This window comes from Suncus etruscus, chromosome 18, assembly GCF_024139225.1.
Source record: "Suncus etruscus isolate mSunEtr1 chromosome 18, mSunEtr1.pri.cur, whole genome shotgun sequence".
NCBI classification, from domain to species: domain Eukaryota; kingdom Metazoa; phylum Chordata; class Mammalia; order Eulipotyphla; family Soricidae; genus Suncus; species Suncus etruscus.
Genome location: NC_064865.1, coordinates 62,181,184 through 62,198,069, shown reverse-complemented (window position 1 = coordinate 62,198,069; position 16,886 = coordinate 62,181,184). Strand labels below are relative to the sequence as shown.

At 49.3% G+C, this 16,886-nt stretch overlaps 1 protein-coding gene and 1 non-coding gene across 4 annotated transcripts in view; both read left to right on the top strand.

The window, feature by feature from the left end:
- The window catches only part of TMEM14C (transmembrane protein 14C), a 1,060,545-nt gene that overhangs the window by 807,155 nt on the left and 236,504 nt on the right, over positions 1–16,886 (top strand). The window lies entirely within an intron of this gene.
- LOC125996944 (small nucleolar RNA U2-19) lies at positions 3,847–3,922 on the top strand. Its single transcript, XR_007491595.1, has one exon. It is a non-coding gene; the product is annotated as a small nucleolar RNA U2-19 (small nucleolar RNA).

Below are 16,886 nucleotides of genomic sequence, written 5' to 3'. Positions count from 1 at the left end.
TGCCACATCGCTCCAGCCCCAATTTTTTTTTTTTTATAGAGTAGGAGACTGGACCACACTCAGCAGTGCTGGGTTACTGGAGGTGCTGGACTCGGGGATCGCTCTTGACAGTGCTAAGGGGATGCTACGTGGTGCTGAAGAACAAACCGAGTCAGCTACGTTCCAGGAAAGTGGCCTAACCCCGCTTCTCCCAGGCTGAGAGCATTTTACGTTTGTGTTTGTTGGATGCTGAAAGGTCATCGGTCCTGAGCAGAAGCAGAAACAGCCTGAACAGTGAAAAGTCCCCAAGATGTCAGAGAGTGGACAGCAGTGTCCAGACTTCTCCTCTGAATGACCAGACATAGCCAGACAGGCTGGAGAGGGGGACAAGGATAAGGAGCTGGCTTTGCACTGTCTGTTGTGTTTCAGACCTGGGCACCATGAAACATCCCCCAAGACCTCCAAGGAAAACTGAGTCAGGAGCAATTCATACATAGTCAGGAGTGATCTCTGAGCACTGAGCCAGGAGTAAGCCCTGAGCACAGAGTTCCCGAGCACCTCCTGTAGCCATCCCTGAGCAGTGCTAGATGTGGTCCACCCCCACTCATGATGGCAGGTGCATGCAGGGCACAGACAAGGTGAACCCAGTCCCCTTCTGGTTCCTGCAGAACCCATGTGTGTGAGAGGTTGGCCCTCTGAGTCATGAGAAATCGTTCAGCACAAACCAGCTCTGAGCTTGCTGGAGCGTGAACGTGGACCAGCATAGGGATGCAGAATTTAGGTTCTAGAGTTCACTGTATTACCTGATCTGCCATTTCCTGCATTCTTGGGTGTGCGGGGAGGGAACATCACTCAACAATCACATTGGATCGACTCTGTAAACAAAGCCAGAGACTTTGCAAAGGAAGAGAATCACAAAGGACTGGAGAGATAGCCCAGGGGTTAGGGTGCTTGCTATGCATGAAGCTGACTCCAGTTCAAGTCCTGGCACCACATAGCCCTCTCAGCACTGCCAGGAGTGGTCCCCTGAGTTCCAGAGTGACTCCGATTTAAAAAACGAGGGGCTGGAACAATAGCACAGCAGGGAGGTATTTGCCTTGCACGTGGCCAACTCGGGTTCAATACCTGGCATCCCATAGAGTCCCCTGAGCCTGCCTGGAGTAATTTCTGAGTGCAGAGTCAGAAGGACCCCTGAGCACCACTGAGTGTGACCCGAAAACAAACAAACAAACAAAAATCACAGGTCATGCCCTTTATTGATGTAAATACACATAACACCACTGCACGTCTTTTAAGTCAGATCTTAAGTCAGACCCTTAACTGTGTAAGGAGATGGCTACAGGATGGCAAGCCAGCTGCATCCCAGGCCTTAATATCCTCTAACTAATTAAGATAATGAATCATACCCACAGAATGAAAGGCCAGATACATGAGAGTCGTCAATAGATGCAGAACAGTCATTACTCTGACCCATTAATAATGCAAAAAAAAACTTTCAGCAGATTAAAACCAAGAAGAACTTTTTCCACCAGATCAAAGGCGTCGAGAACAACACCTCCAGCCAGTGACTCGTAGGACAAAGACACAAAAGCCTTTTCTCCCTTGAGCGCCAGCAAAGCCGGGGCAGCCTTCCAGGCACTTCCATTCAGCATGGTGTGGTTGGTGCAGTCAGGAAGGATCCTGGGAAAAGATAGAAGTGAAGCCCAGTGGTCCTTACATTCTGCTGTCCTAGAGACACAAACTCTGGAGACTTCCCCAGGCCTACTGAAAAGAAGGCCCAGACCGCACACAGCTGTGGATTCATAACCAAAATGCCAAAATCTATTTGTTGGTGGCACCAGGCCAAACCCAGGGCCACACTCATCTGGGACCTCTAAACTGTCCCACTGATTCTTCCAGTCCATGTCTCAAAACCCAGCTGTACTTTATCCACTCTCTATGGCTCACTGAAAACAAAAATGGAAGGGCTCCTTTACATGGTATTTGGTGTTAAAGATAACTTTCCCCCAAAGAGGAAAAGGAGATCCAGGACAGGACTTAAGGTACCTACTTGTCCTGCACACAGGACCCCCTAGTTCAATCCCTGCCACTGCATATAGTTCCCCAGCCACTGCCAGGAAAGGACCCCTGAGTACAGAGGCAGGAGTAAGCCCTGAGCACTACCAGGTACGGTTCCCCAAAATGAATGAACTGCCCCAAAGTCCAACAACTCCCAGACACTACAAAATACCAGATGAGGGGATGGAGAGATAACACAGTGGTAGGGTGTTTGCCTTGCATGCTGCCAATTTAGGATAGTGGTTTGAATCCCTACATCCCATGTGGTCCTCTGTGCCTGCCAGGAGCGATTTCTGAACACAGAGCCAGAGGAGTAAACCCTGAGCACTGCCAGGTGTGAGCCAAAAACCAAAACAAACAAGAAAAATTACCAGATGAGGCTGAAGAAACAGGAGAAACAAGAGGTAGGAGAGACCCTCAGGTTCAGCAACTGGTGGGACTGGGATGTCTAAAGTGGAAAGTGTTTTCCGGGTACCTTGGCTGAGGAATTCCTGCAGAATTCTACAAGTTGACTGGAAAATTCATATGAGAAAATAAAGAATTTTAAACGAGGACTAAGAGCAGTAGTGCTTAGCTGGGAGGAAAGATGGACTCATCTGGAACCAGAGGGAAGGCGCTACGTGAGTGAAACAGAAGGTAAATGCCAGAAACTCTCGCTCCTATGTGGAGTAAAAGTAAAGAAACAAAGCCAGAGTCCAGACAAGCAGTCCAACAGAAACAACCCTGAGACGCGGCCATTAGGATGTGGCGTGAGGGCACAGGCTGAGGGGGGCCTCGGAATAATGGAACAAGATCAGGTATTTTGGGGCTGTAGTTGTGCCATGTGCCATAAAATATGAATAATTAGGGGTCGGAGTGAGGGCACAGTGTGAAGGGCGTGTACATTTCTTTCTCAAACCAGATTGGTGCAGGAATTGAGATTTCTATATAAAGCCATTCCGGGTCTAATTTCACTCAACTAGCACATTTCTAATAACAGAAAGGGTTAAATCACCCAAGTCCAAGGAGTGCTGAGGGGGTCCAGCAGTTTTGGGTTGGGCAAAAGCTCAGCCAGTCCTCAGACAGACTTCCAGCTTTCTCTCCTTCGGGGAAGAAAATACTTTGCAATATTCTGACCCTCGTAGATATGTGGGTTACGTGAGCATGATACCTGTTTAAGGAAAGCACGCCTGACTCCTGGTATATGAAAATCACTAGGTCTCAGAAGACAGGTGCCATTTGATACTCAGCTCTCTGTCCCCTCCCATGAGCTGTTGCCAATTCCTTGGGAAAGTTGCTCCCTGAGTTGAAAAGTGGAGGTGGAACCCCCAGACCGCAGGAAACTCCTCTCCGACATCGGCTTCCACATGTGAGTGAGGAGATGAGAGGTCCCGGAGAGCTCAAAGGTGTGTCACTGCTGATATTGGTCACACGCACAGACCAACATGCATTCATCATAACAGGGTTGGCTTTTTAAAGCGCTTCTCAGCACAAGTGTTCAGTTTCCCACCTCGAGGAACGTGAATAACAGAAAGCCCAGTCTAGTGAGAGCTAAAAGAGAAATGTGGTACTAGATAACAAGACAGATCACTTGGGAAACACTGAAATAAAAACTTAAATGCGAACAGGTGAAAAAAATTCCCACACAAAGAATAAGAAGGGCAGAAACTAAACTATTGAGCTTGATTGGGAATCTGGATAGAAACATAAGGATAGCATTCTAGACTAGAAACATCTGCAAGACAAGAGATCAGAGAGAACGGAAGGGTGATGATGAACCCTTGGCCTTGGATTAGAAAACTGATTATCTGAGATCCACTCAGAAAAGTGGATCAATGATGAAAATAGCCTAATCTGAGCATCAGAAGGATCCCCATCCACTGGTGCATGATCTCCAGTTCTGAGAAGCAACAATACTGTAGTGTGTGTGTGTGTGTGTGTGTGTGTGTGTGTGTGTGTGTGTGTGTGTGAGTGGCTGTGGGGTGTGGGTGTGGGTGTGGGTGGAGGGAAGGAAATGTATGTAAAGGGGCTTTGTGTGCATGTGTGCAGGTAGATCAGTTCTGAGCGATGATGACCACCTTTCTTACTGACCTTTATTGTCATGAAGGTTCTACACTTGATCTGAGCTCAGGAAAAAAAGAAAAAAAAAAAAAAAAGAAAACTGAGATCAACCAACATGGGAGTGAGAGAAGGAAGAGAAGGTGAGAACAAGGGCTATGGAGGGAATTGGGCACTTTTGTGATGGTGACATGTAATAACTAGAGTAACCATGTGACCTAAGTCACCGCAAAACATTGTTCAAGACATAAGAGGAAGAGAAGAAAAGCATAAAGGGAAATTTGAAGATTAACATCTGGGGAGGATCGGAGAGATAGCACAGCAGTAGGGCGTTTGCCTTGCATGCAGCCAATCCAGGAGAGTAGTTAGAATCCGTGCATCCCATATGGTCCCCCATGCCTGCCAGGGGAGATTTTTGAGAATAGAGCCAGGAGGGACTCTAGCAAAAACAAAAACAAAACGACTGGGGGCCAGAGAGATGGAGCAAGAATTGACAGTAGCCAAAATAATGATACTAAAGAGAAAAATGGGTTTGACAACCCAAATGTCTGAAGACAGATGTATGGGTTGATTGATAGATGTATGGACTCAGACAGATCGGAACAGACCTATGGATCGACGACAGACGTGTTAATGGAGAAGCTATGGTATACATACTCAGAAGAACATGCTGCAGCTGTGGGGAAAGAGGAAATTGTACAGTTGATTGTAACATGATGGGACTGGAGGGTGTCATGTTAAGCAAGATAAGTCGGGAAGAGGAAGATAAATACCAGAGTATCTGACTTCTATGTGAAACAGAAAGAGAACAGTGTTGAACAATGACACTCTGACTTTGGATTACAAAACTGACCAATACCACGGTGCTTAAATAAAGAAATTATTATTAAAAATAAAACTGGGGGCCGGGCGGTGGCGCTAAAGGTAAGGTGCCTGCCTTGCCTGCGCTAGCCTAGGACTGACCGCGGTTCGATCCCCCGGCGTCCCATATGGTCCCCCAAGAAGCCAGGAGCAACTTCTGAGCGCATAGCCAGGAGTAACCCCAGAGCGTCACAGGGTGTGGCCCAAAAACCAAAAAAAATAAAAAATAAAAAAAAATAAAACTGATTTTAACACATCACTGAGGTGGGGGTGCAGTGACAACTAACCTAGAGATGGCAGAGGGATGGGATGGGAGGTCTTGGGTACTTTGGGGGTGGTGAAAGTACAGTGACTTTGTCTATTGATGCCACAAATGCCAACACGACCATTCATCCATTATACCTAAACTACAATAAATCAGTAAGAATGTCTTTGGCCACAGGCTGAATCGATCAGGTTAAAGAGAGATGTGGCTAAGATGAAGGTCCCTTTAATCCTTCTAAGATGGATCCTGGAGAGTGGACTGGCCCATGCCCCATCTCACCTCCATTGCCTCGGACAAAGACTCGGGCTCTGCAAGAAGGTATATCTGTCCCAGAAACTCTGGAAGGCAAGAGAGCTCGTGCCCCATAATTTTGGGGGCTGGAGGTGCTCTGGGGCAAGTTCCCCAGAGGGAGGCCTGGTGCTCTATCATACTGCAGGAAATAATGCAGGAACGAGGGGGACTTGTTCACCTGGTGTCTCTCTTCCAGGAGATGCCAGACCTGGTCCAGAGTGCCCCGTCCCCACTCCATACCCCCAATTACAGCATATTTCTCCTAGAATAACTCTGGGATAAAAATCAAATTCAAAAAAACAACTTCCAGATACCTAAAGACAATAAATCCAGCATGTGTTTGAAGAGGAAACGAAAACAAGATGGCGGCTTTCAAGGGCCAGGCTTGGTATCAGAGTTTAATCAAGGGCACATTGAGGAGAGAGATATGAGCTTCCTCCCTTCTCCCAGCCTTCTCATGCAGTGCTCACTCTTACATGACCCTGGACCCCACCATGCCTCCTTAGATCCAGTCACGACAGTTCCATCTAACCCAGTAAGAACAGGTGCCTGCTTGCCTTTTGCTCCCTTTCCAGTGGCAACTACCATCATGGTCATTTAACTGAGAAGAGATCCCATGTGCAGGTCTGTGTGGCCTCAGAGGTGGGAGCAGAGACACAGGGATGTTCCACAGGCACCACCTGGGACAGGAATGGGAAGGGGTGGCCTTGCCCAGGAGTAAGCAGACATCCCAGCCCATGGCACCCCCAAGCTTCCAGCTGCCATGTTCCCAAGAGGCACATCTGTCCTTCCAACATGTGACACAGGAAGAGAACCAGACAGAGGCTGAGCTCACTACCCATCCTTCCAGACACACAGAACTGAACCCCAGAGCCGCATGCTGAAGCATGATCCCAAACGACAATGATTCATCTTCAAAATGTGCCTGTTAACAGGGGCCTGAGCGAGAGCACAGTGAGGAAGGCGTTTTACTTACATATGGCCAGGTTCAATCCCCAGCATTTCATATGGTCTCCTGAGCCTGCCAGGAGTGATTCCTGAGCACAGAGTCAGGAGTAACCCTGATCACCACCAGGTGTAGTAAAATAAATAAATAATATAATATAATATAATATAATAATATAATATAATATAATATAATTAATATAAATAAAAAGGCTAGGGGTGGAAGGGGACCTGGTGATGAGGGCAGTGATACTGGTGGCTGGATCTTGGGACACTGAGTGTCAGCATGCCTAAAACTCTAATAGGGGTGCAAATGTAAATTCATGGGCCTATGTTCAAAAATCTTATTTAGGGGGGAAAAGAGTCCTTGGTTGGGGAGATCTGTTGGGATCGATCAAATCCCCATCTTGTCTCAACATTTCCGTTGGAGGTGATGGATCCACCCACACCTGATTCAGCACATGAGGACATGATGAGCTGAACCCAGGAGGGACAAAGACAGACTTTGTTTACTTGGGGTGGGGGCTGTGCCCACGAGAGCAGAAGAGAAACAGAGGACATGACACCGACTGGAAACTCTGAAGCCTAGCACACACACACACACACACCACACACACACACACACACACACACACACACCACACACACACACACCACACACACACACACACACACACACACACATCTTCCAGGCCCATCTCCACTGAGCACTGTCTGCAGAGTCTCTCCCATCACTTCCCATCACGGATGACCTCTTCCCATCCCAGCATCTGACCAACCCATTGAAAATTTCTAGAATGTTCAAAGGAGCACTCCCAGATGAGGAACAGGCAACTCAGATGGAAGCCAGATTGGAGGTGTCAGCTTCATTACAGCCCAGCCAAGCCCCCCTACCCAGGACAGCACAGTCCCCAGACATGGCTCCTCTGAGGTGGGTTTGAGGGAGAGAGGCTTCCTGGTCAGTGAAACCAACTTCAGGATTTCAGAGCTCATGGCTGGGCCATGTTGAAATTCCATCCATTGCAAAGCATGCGATTTCCAATTTCTTTTATTAATAAGATGCATGAATATTCTCACCCCCCAAATAGGCTATAAATAGTCAATCATGACAACAGGTTTGTATCAGGAACTCTGCTGGGACTGCGGGATCCAAGTTGAAGGGGGCTAGGTCTCCCCACCCTGGGCCATTTCTACCGTCCTCCTGTGAGCTAAGTTAATGATTCCTTTGCCCATCTAGTTCTAGTGAATGCATCAAACATTCACTCAAGGGGAAGACACGGGGAACTGGGGAGCTGAGTCTCTGCAACACCCGTGGCAGGTCAGCGAGCCCCTTTTCTCTGACAGATGGCACGAGGGGGCGTAGAGAAGCTTGGGAATGACTGCAACCTGTCATTCGTTCCCACACAGCTGAGCTGGGCCACGGGTGCACATGGACCGCACAAAAAGAGGATCCTCTGTGGGAACTCATGGTGGGAGGGGGGCTACTTCTCCCCGTCAGCTGCCAGGGGTGTGCTCAGAGACCAGTTAGATGGGAACAGAGGCAGGCGGCTTTCCTCATTCCCTCCTACCTTTCTCCTCTTTTCCCCTCCTTCCTTCTCTCCTTCCTTTTTCCCCTCCTTCCTTCCTTTCTTTCCTTTCTTTTCTCTTTCTTTCCTCCTTCCTTTCTTCCCTCCTTTCTTCCTCTCTTCAGGCGGCTTTCCTCATTCTCTCCTACCTTTCTCCTCTTTTCCCCTCCTTCCTTCTCTTCTTCCTTTTTCCCCTCCTTTCTTTCTTCCCTCCTTCCTTCCTTTCTTTCCTTTCTTTCCTCTTTTCTTTCCTCCTTCCTTTCTTTCCTCCTTTCTTCCTCCCTTCCCTTCTTCCTCCCTTCCTTTTCTTCTTTCACCTTTTCTTCCTCCTTCCTTTCTTCCTTTTATTTCCATTCTTTCTTCATTACTATTATCATAGTAATTCACTATCATTCATAAGAATATCATCCATATTCTTCATTACTATTCATTATTACACCCATCAGTGCTCAGGTCATACTCCCAGCTCTGGGTTCAAGGGTCACTCCTTGTGGGGTTCAGGGGACTCCATGCAGAACCAGCTGTTGAATCAGCATTGACTTGCACAAGGCCTGAGCCCCTGGACTATGTCTGGGGCCCCTAGAAGAGGACCTTTTCGGGATTATCCTCCACTTCGCAGCAATCAGACATCACACCAACCAGGAGACACAGTAGGTGCCTTAAGTCTCAGAGACTAAATATCTCACCAGCCTCCCCAAAACCTAGTTCCTCCGAGAAGAGAAGGAAAAACTCCCTAGCAGTGGAACAAGCAGCACAGAGTGGGAGCTGGGGAACACTGGCCCTTCCAGAGCAAGCCCACCTAGGGGCCACAGGATCTGGAACCCCCAGGTGATGCTCATGACCCACTCTCTCTGCCCCCAGCAGGAACCCAGCACCCGTTCTTGCCTGACACATGCGTCTTCATCGGTCTCAACCCACAGCCCAACTTCGGAGCTCTCAGAGGGAACAGGTCAGCTGAACAACTATGCCAAAGACACAAGCTGCTTCTCTGCTCCCTGAGGCTCCTCCCAAGAGTCCTCCCTGCCCACGTGGGGCTCCGGGCACAAATGCAGGGACAGTCCTGGCCTGACCTGCTCCAGGATGCTCTCTCATCCTCGGGAAACCGGATCTGAGATGCAGTTGTGGGTTCCCATGGAAACCAGAGTGTCTGGTTGCATCCAGCAGCCCATGGGCCCCTGATACCCACGAAGGTGCAGAAGAAGGTCTTGGCTCCAAGGACACTCATGGAGAACCATGCACAATGACCCTCCTTCAGGGCACCTCAGATCCAACAAGCAGGTGGGTCTCTGGAGGTGGATTAAGGCTCTGGCCCCATATGGCCAAGACCTGAAGGAATCCCAGATCATCTCCGGGTGCAGAGAACCACACTCAAGCCTGAGAGCAGCCACCTTCCCAGTGGGCACAGCTTGGCCATGCACCGGGGATCATTATTGTATCCAGCAAAACACTGACTCAACTAGCTGGAGACTCCAGTGACCTCTGCAGGACATGGGGGACTTCAAGAGGGAGACTGGGGAAGGGACACAGGTCTCTGGCTGCCTCGTGAGTCCACATAGAAACCAAAGTTGCTTTGCAGCACCAGTCAGCCAGTCCCCAGGCTGTGTGTCCAGGGCCAGACCTGTTTTCTCTAAAGACATGCACACCCGTGTCCACTGAAGCCCAAAGGCATGGCGACACCTGCACTCCCCAAGCTGATGCTTTTCCTCTAGGTCTAGGAGTAGGGTTCAAACCCAGGGGTGGCAGTGTCCGTGATATCTGACATTCTTCCAAGTTCCTGTCCCTGTCTCCATGTCCCTAGCCTCTCTGCACCCCTGTCTAACTTAGTGATGATGGCACCAACAGCCTAGGGTTCCACCAGACCAGCAGCCCCCTGAGATTGTGAGGGACCAGCACTGGGGTGAGGGGGCACGAATGAGCCTGGCACGGGAACCAAGAGTGAGAAGATTCCCCAGTGGGGAGCAGTGAGCGAGGGGTTCCCTACATGTAAGGCAAGACTCGGCCCTGTCTCTTCTAAGCATTGACTTTCAATTATGGGGTGTAAGCCCTGAGCACTGCCCAGTGAGGTCTAAAATCAAAAGCAAATTCAAATGGGGTAGGAGGCTTAGAGTGAAGACATTTTGGTGTCAGTGTCCTTCAACTTTATACCATTCTTTCTGTGGAGGGTGCAGGTCTGAACCACATCTGGAGTGCTCAAGACTCAGTCCTGGTGAAACTGGATAAAAACTAGATGGAAACCGGATATGGTGCACAGGGTCGGCCATGTAAGGCAAGACTCGGCCCTGTATTAGCTCTATTTGACAAATTCTATTGATCCATCCATCAGACCCCCGGGAAAGGCATCTAATGTGCTTCATGAGCAACGCAATCATCATAGTCATGCATACATGATAGTAGATAGATGATGGGGTGGTGGATTGATGGATGGATTGGCTGAATGGATGGGTGGATTGATGGATCGGTGGATGGATTGATGGATGGATGGATGGATGGATGGATGGATGGATGGATGGATGGGTAGATGGATGAATAGTGGGTGGATAATGGATGGATGGATGATGGATGGATGAATGGATGGATGGATGGATGGATGGATGGATGGATGGATGGATGGATGGATGGATGGATGGATGGATGGATGAGTGGGTGGGTGGGTGGGTGGGTTGATGTGTGGGTGGATGGATGGATGATGGATGGATAGATGATGGATGGATAGATGTGTGGATGATGGATGGGTGAATGGATGTGTGGGTGAATGGAAACATAGGCAGACAAGAGAAGGATTTCCCTTCTCTTCCCTTGGATACTATTTTGGTAACTGGGGCCACAACACACCAGGCTATACACACAATATACCCCCACAACACACGTGCAGCCATGGGGTTCCCTGGCTTCTGCACTTTAGTGGTCCTCTCACATTCCTGACTATGATGTGGCCTGACTTTCCTGGAGCACAGTGACCACAGAGAACAGAGCTGTCAGGGTCATGCTCTGGCACATGCAAGCATTGCCAGAGACCCGAATGACGACCCTCCATTTGCAAGGCAGGTGCTCTAAGTCAGTGAGCTCCCCCCAGCCCCCGGAGAGGAGGGGTGACAGATACTAGACAGCTGAGAGGACAGATGCACACACAACATATAAGCTAGTCTCCCTGTCTATACTCACAGAGCGTGTGATCCGTCCCAGTGTATTTGTGTGTGCATGTTATCTATAAACACAAACATACATGTTATCTTAAAGAACACTGGGCTCCATCAATATGTAAATGACTGATTTCAAACCAGCACAGCCTCGGGCTGAGGAATTCAGCTTCGTGGCTCCGTCTCTGGCCTTCGGGGGGTGAGGAAGCGGCGTGGGGCTGTGGCGAGTATCTTGCTCTCTGTGACCGAGCAGCTGCATCCGTCACACACGGGATGCTCCCCCCGGGTCTCCTAATTGGCCATGAAATCTGACTCTGCAGCACAGGCGACGATGTGGAGCGGCCGGTGCAGCAGCTGCCCGTGTTGATCAGGAGAGGAAGGCGGGGTGGGGAGCAGGGGGCGACTCGGCAGCTGCAACTGGGAACCAAGGTGCCTGCCCTTGCACCTGGCTCTGTATTGGGTCATCCATTGCTCGGGAACACCAAGATGTCAGTGCCAAAGACTGATTTTAGGGCACCCTGCTGGCCTGTGGAGACGCCCTTTCTTTTTTATTTATTCTCTTCCAAGGCTCAATCTGTCCGTCTTTTCCCTCCCTTTCTCTTCCATTGTCTTTTCTTGATATGATTCAACCCAGAGAGTTTCCATCAAAGTTGAGTCCCAGAGAAGCCAATCCTGGCCTCCATTGTCATATCTCACAATCCAGAGGCTCCTGTGTGGCCACGCTGGCTTCCATGCACAACCCTGTTCCACCCACCCTCTATTCTCGCCAGCAGAAGCCAGGGTGGGTGGGAAATTTTCACTCATCTTTCTGACACGCTGGATTGTGTTAGGAGTCACAGGGGGGCACTGAAAAGGGGTTTGCTTCACAAGAACGAGCTCTGTGAGTTAGGTAGGGGTGACATCTGCCCTGTTTCACCTGTGACCATCCCCTACCCAGGAGCATCCCCACAGACACCAGGCAAAAGGAGGAAGGGGGCCATCCAGGCACAGAGAGGCTGTTAGCACTGTGTGGAAGGCACCAGCCCCCTGATGACCTCTAGCTGACACTGAACACATCTGTCTCCTGTCTGCCTCATGCCAGTTTATTCTCAAGGAATTCTGGTCCCTCCATTTCTCCTTTCATTCCTTCCCTACCCTTGTGGCAATGACTCAAGGCTGCTCCCCTGCCTCTCGATGAGCCTTATTGGACTTGCACTCAGGTTCATTTCAGGCTACAGCATTCCGGCATTTCTTTTTCTTGGTTTTGGGAAAAACCCAAAAGCTAAGTGGTTACTCCTGGTTCTGTGCTCAGAAATCATCCCTGGCTCTGCGCTCAGAAATTGCTCCTGACAGGCTCATATGGGATGCCGGAATCGAACCAGTGTCCATCCTGGGTTGGCCGTGTGCAAGGCGAACACCCTACGACTGTGCCCCACATTCAGACATTTTCATTCATGGCACTCACCAGTCTCACGCTTCGGGGGCAGTGCTCACACACGCCTGCCTGAGCACCCCAGAACACACCCTTGGGGCACCCGGTGATCCAGACAGCAAAGTCCCAGGATGCCAAGGGGCACATGTGTCACTGGGGATTCAACTCACAGCCTCACACATGTGAGGCAGGTGCTTCAAGCCACGTGGCCATCTCCCCACCTCCGCCAGGTTCCTGCCAAGCATTTGCAACACCTGGATCGTGTGAGCTGATTACCACAGTGGATATCAACACAGCATGGAGAGAGAGGTCAACAACTCATGATTGACGTTGAAAGGCTTTAAAAACCTTCAACGGAGTTGAGCATGGTTGTTGCGCTCCTGTACAGAAGGTTTCCCCGGTGACAGTACTGCGCATTGTAGCAATTCCTCTTTCCTACCGTCGAAACATGCCAGTCCTAAAGAATTTTGCATAGTATAACACCTGTTCCAGGGACTCTAGGAAAGGAAATTTGCTTGCTTGTATTACAGAGGGGGGTGGAGAAAACCATCCCTAAACATGCTTTACCATAATTGAAGGCAAAGTTTGAACTGAGAGGGAAAGGGCTTCAACCCACCACTTGCTGGTGAATACAAATTACATCTAGCCCTTCTGATCATTAGAGTGAACACAACTTACTGAGTCCGCTTCTCTCACAACTACAAATTTTGGGCAAATGTCTCTGAGGAGCTGCTCCTGCTGCTCCTTGCTGGGAGCATGTGACAGATTGAAACCAGGCCCAAACCCCAGAGATTCCTGGGGTGTCAGGAAGGCAGGGAGAGCTTGTTGTGTTGTTTTTTTTTGTTTTTGTTTTTGTTTTTTTGGCAGTAAGTATCACATGAACCATGCCTCTTCCTTACCAAATGCAGACATACACCTGCGTTGCTGACACAGCTCGTGAGGTTCCAGGGAACCTCCAGAAAGCTGCACCCAAAGCCATTGGGGAATGGCTGAAGCATAGGCAGGGATGTCTGTGCTCAAGCAGCAGGTTCAGCAGTCCTACACTGTGGTCCTGGGCCCAGGCATGCCCTGCAAATACCATGCTGTAGCCAATTCAGATCAAATCATTTGAATAGGTTCCTCCTTGGTTCTGATCCTGGAAGCCAGGCCAGAGAGGGATCTCTGAGCTGGACAGAGCCTCCGTTGTTTCAGCAATCCTGCTGGTGGCCCATCAAGGGGAAAAAGCATATTGATTCCTCTCTCCCCTTCCTCTTCCTAGGGATGCATGCAAAACAGAGCTACATCTCTGGTACTTTTTCGGCAGCTCCTGCCCAGTGGATGCCTGTGTGCCCTGGGGCTCTAGCAGAACACTCTGAAGCGGTCCCAGTGTTGCTGGGCTGACGTTCATCAGTGGAGTGAAACCTTCTCAGCAGGACCAAGGGGCTCCTACCCAACATATCCTGCGAGCAGCTTCAAGAAATTGCAGTCTTTGAACTCTAGTGGCACTATGATCACTTGGCTCCCTCCATTCAACCCCATTCCCAACTCTCTGTCCCAGGCTACAGAGAAAACAGGGCCTAAAAGTGTGAGCACAAGGGCCTGGAGGTTTTAAAGGCTGGAGTCCTGGGGGAAAAGCAGCCATCGGAGAGGGATGGACCTGGCGGAAGTGACGTAAAGTGCTTAACCAGAAGTGACAAAGTGGAAAGCGCTTGAACAGGCGTGCCATCATGTGCAACGTTTACCAGAAGTAACGTGTCGGAAGTGATGCATGTCTCATCTGCGCATAGGACCTACCATTGCAGGCCACTCCACATGAGCCTGAGAGCAAGCCTTGGGGACTGTAGGCACATCCACAGCCCATGTGAGGGTGAAAGCCCGGTCAGTTTGTGCTTGCAAAATGCACAACAGCCCTTTTCCTGAAGCAAGGAGGAGAAAGGGCAAAGAGAAGCATCCAGAAGCAAGGCCAGACACAAGGCCCTGAGCCACCTTCCAGATGTCTCCCAGGCCCTGGGAATTCTTTTGAGTCACTTATCCAAGAAATTTTCTCTCCCCTCTGCTGGTTGCTCATTAGAGGCTTCGCATGTGGAGGGTCAGCCCTCTCTGAAATGAAGAACACTGCACTTCCGGCTGCTTCTGTGTGTGTGTGTGTGTTGTGTGTTGTGTGTGCGTGTGTGTCTTTTATCCCAATAGCAGAGCGGTGTTAGCAGCCTATTATTTCGTCAGTTTTCTCATTTAGCAAAGCAGCTTCAATTTATTAACAGTGAGGAGTGCGCATGAATCAATACGTTTCATTGGGCAATGTGTCATTTGTTAATCGGATATTGATGAGATTATTGACGCCCAGCTAATTAATCTCCAGCCCGGTGCTCGGCTTCATATGTTCCCTTAATTATGTCCTTCATCTTAGTCTGCGGCCCCAGCCGTCGTCGCTGGCTGCAGACAGTGAGTGAGGTGGGCTGTCAGGGGCGCCTTTCACGCATTTACAATCCCCTGGCAGCGAAATTATTTTCTGAGTTGTAAATAGGTATCAAAGAGATATTTAATAACATTTGGCAGCAGATTGATATTGATTGGTGTGGACTGGCTTGCAATCCTGCAGCCTGTGCTTTGCTCCTTAGAAGGAAGGGGTCCAGGGAAGCAGAAACTTCTCCCCTAGGGTACAGCCCCCATGCCGGCTCTGCCCCCCCCCCCGCTGGAATCCAGACTCGGCATTTTGGTGGACCATGGCTTGTGACCAGATACCTTTCTCTTTTAACTCTTGATGGCGTCTTCTCTTGGTATGCATGGAAAAAGGAAGCTTTGTTTTCTGGAATGATTTTTTTAATAGGGCCATCCCCGTTGGTTCATGGAGACCCTGGGACCACTCTTCGTGATGCTCTGGGTGGCTATGTGGTACCAGGAGTCCAACTTAGTGGCCTCATGCAAACAAAGTTATGTGCCGCATGGAATTCCATCCGCTCTTTTTTTTTTTTTTAATTCAGTAGCAGTTAAGAGACACAGTGACAGCTGGGTTGCCCATAAGTCTAAGTCAGTGCTTCTCAACTAGAGGGGCGCACCCCCCAGGGAGGGTGCAAGGGTCTGTAAAGGGGGTCACGTTAGACCTCGGCAAACACTGTCATAACAAGCTTAGCCCCATGTTTATGTCTTTGTATGTCTCTGGAGCTGAGAGTTGCTGTGTCCTGCTTCAAACCCGCTTCGAAGAGTTATGCATTGCAAAACGTGCTCATTGTAGCCATTAATCCAGACATCACCTCTGATTAAAAAATCAGTTCAAATTATGTTATATATTTTTGTTTTGCAGATTAAAGGTTTTTTTAAATAAAGATACTATTCACAGTCACGTGGGGAGGGCACGAAAAATGTTTTCTTCTTTCTAGGGGGGCATGACAGAAAATAATGAGAAGCACTGGTCTAAGTCAACGGACACAAGTATATCCCAAAATTAGCATAGTCCTCCCCATCCCACCTGGACCCCTGAGTCTAAGTAGGAACAAGTTCCACGGTTGTATACATGGCAATCAATATGAGCCCGAATTTATTCAGCTGGAAGCAGGGCAACTCCTCCTCACTCTGACTTGCAGAACCTCCAAAGAGCCCATTAGCTAATACGCAAGCACACGGGGTTGGCAGGATGCTGCTGCTGCTGTGAGTTTTGCTGTTATGTGGATGATTTCCAAGACTTCTACGGCTTCTTCTAGCCCTTGTGAAGAGTGCAATAAATGTGTGGCGGTTGGCTCATTAGATCCATCCATTTCTCTCTCTCTCTCCTACATGCTCACACAGCACTTTTGCAGCAAACAGAGCAAGTGGGAGTCCATGGGTAAAGCTTTAGACAAGCTCTCTTACCCCAGCACTTCTCTGGTCTACGATGAGATAGGGAATCACTCCCCAGGAAGTTCCTTCTCTCTGCTGCAAATGGAAGAACATCACTTTCCAAGAAAGGGGCCCCCACTGAAAGCAAATTTACTGCTGTATTCTTGGTATTCTGTGATCCGTGAGGGGCTTTAAACCATCAGATTAAGAAGTCCTCAAAAGCCAGGCGGCTGCAAGCTAAATGCGCCAGAGATCTGGCCTCACCTGCGATGCTATCTGTAGGGCTTCCATCCTACCCTGGGGACACTTCTCCAGGAACGTCTCCCTTCAATAGCACCTGATGGAGTTGCCCCTCTGATGAACAGACACCTAATTGCAGTTAGAAGCTCAGTGTCTGCTTCCCTTGGGGAAGCTCATCTGGACCTCCTGTCTGCCATTCCCATATGCATAGGGAGGCTATTCTGTGCTCCTGGAAAGTCTTTTTTTTTTTTTTCCCACCTTTTCCCACATGGTTTCTTTTATCTACATCTGACTCACCTGCCTGG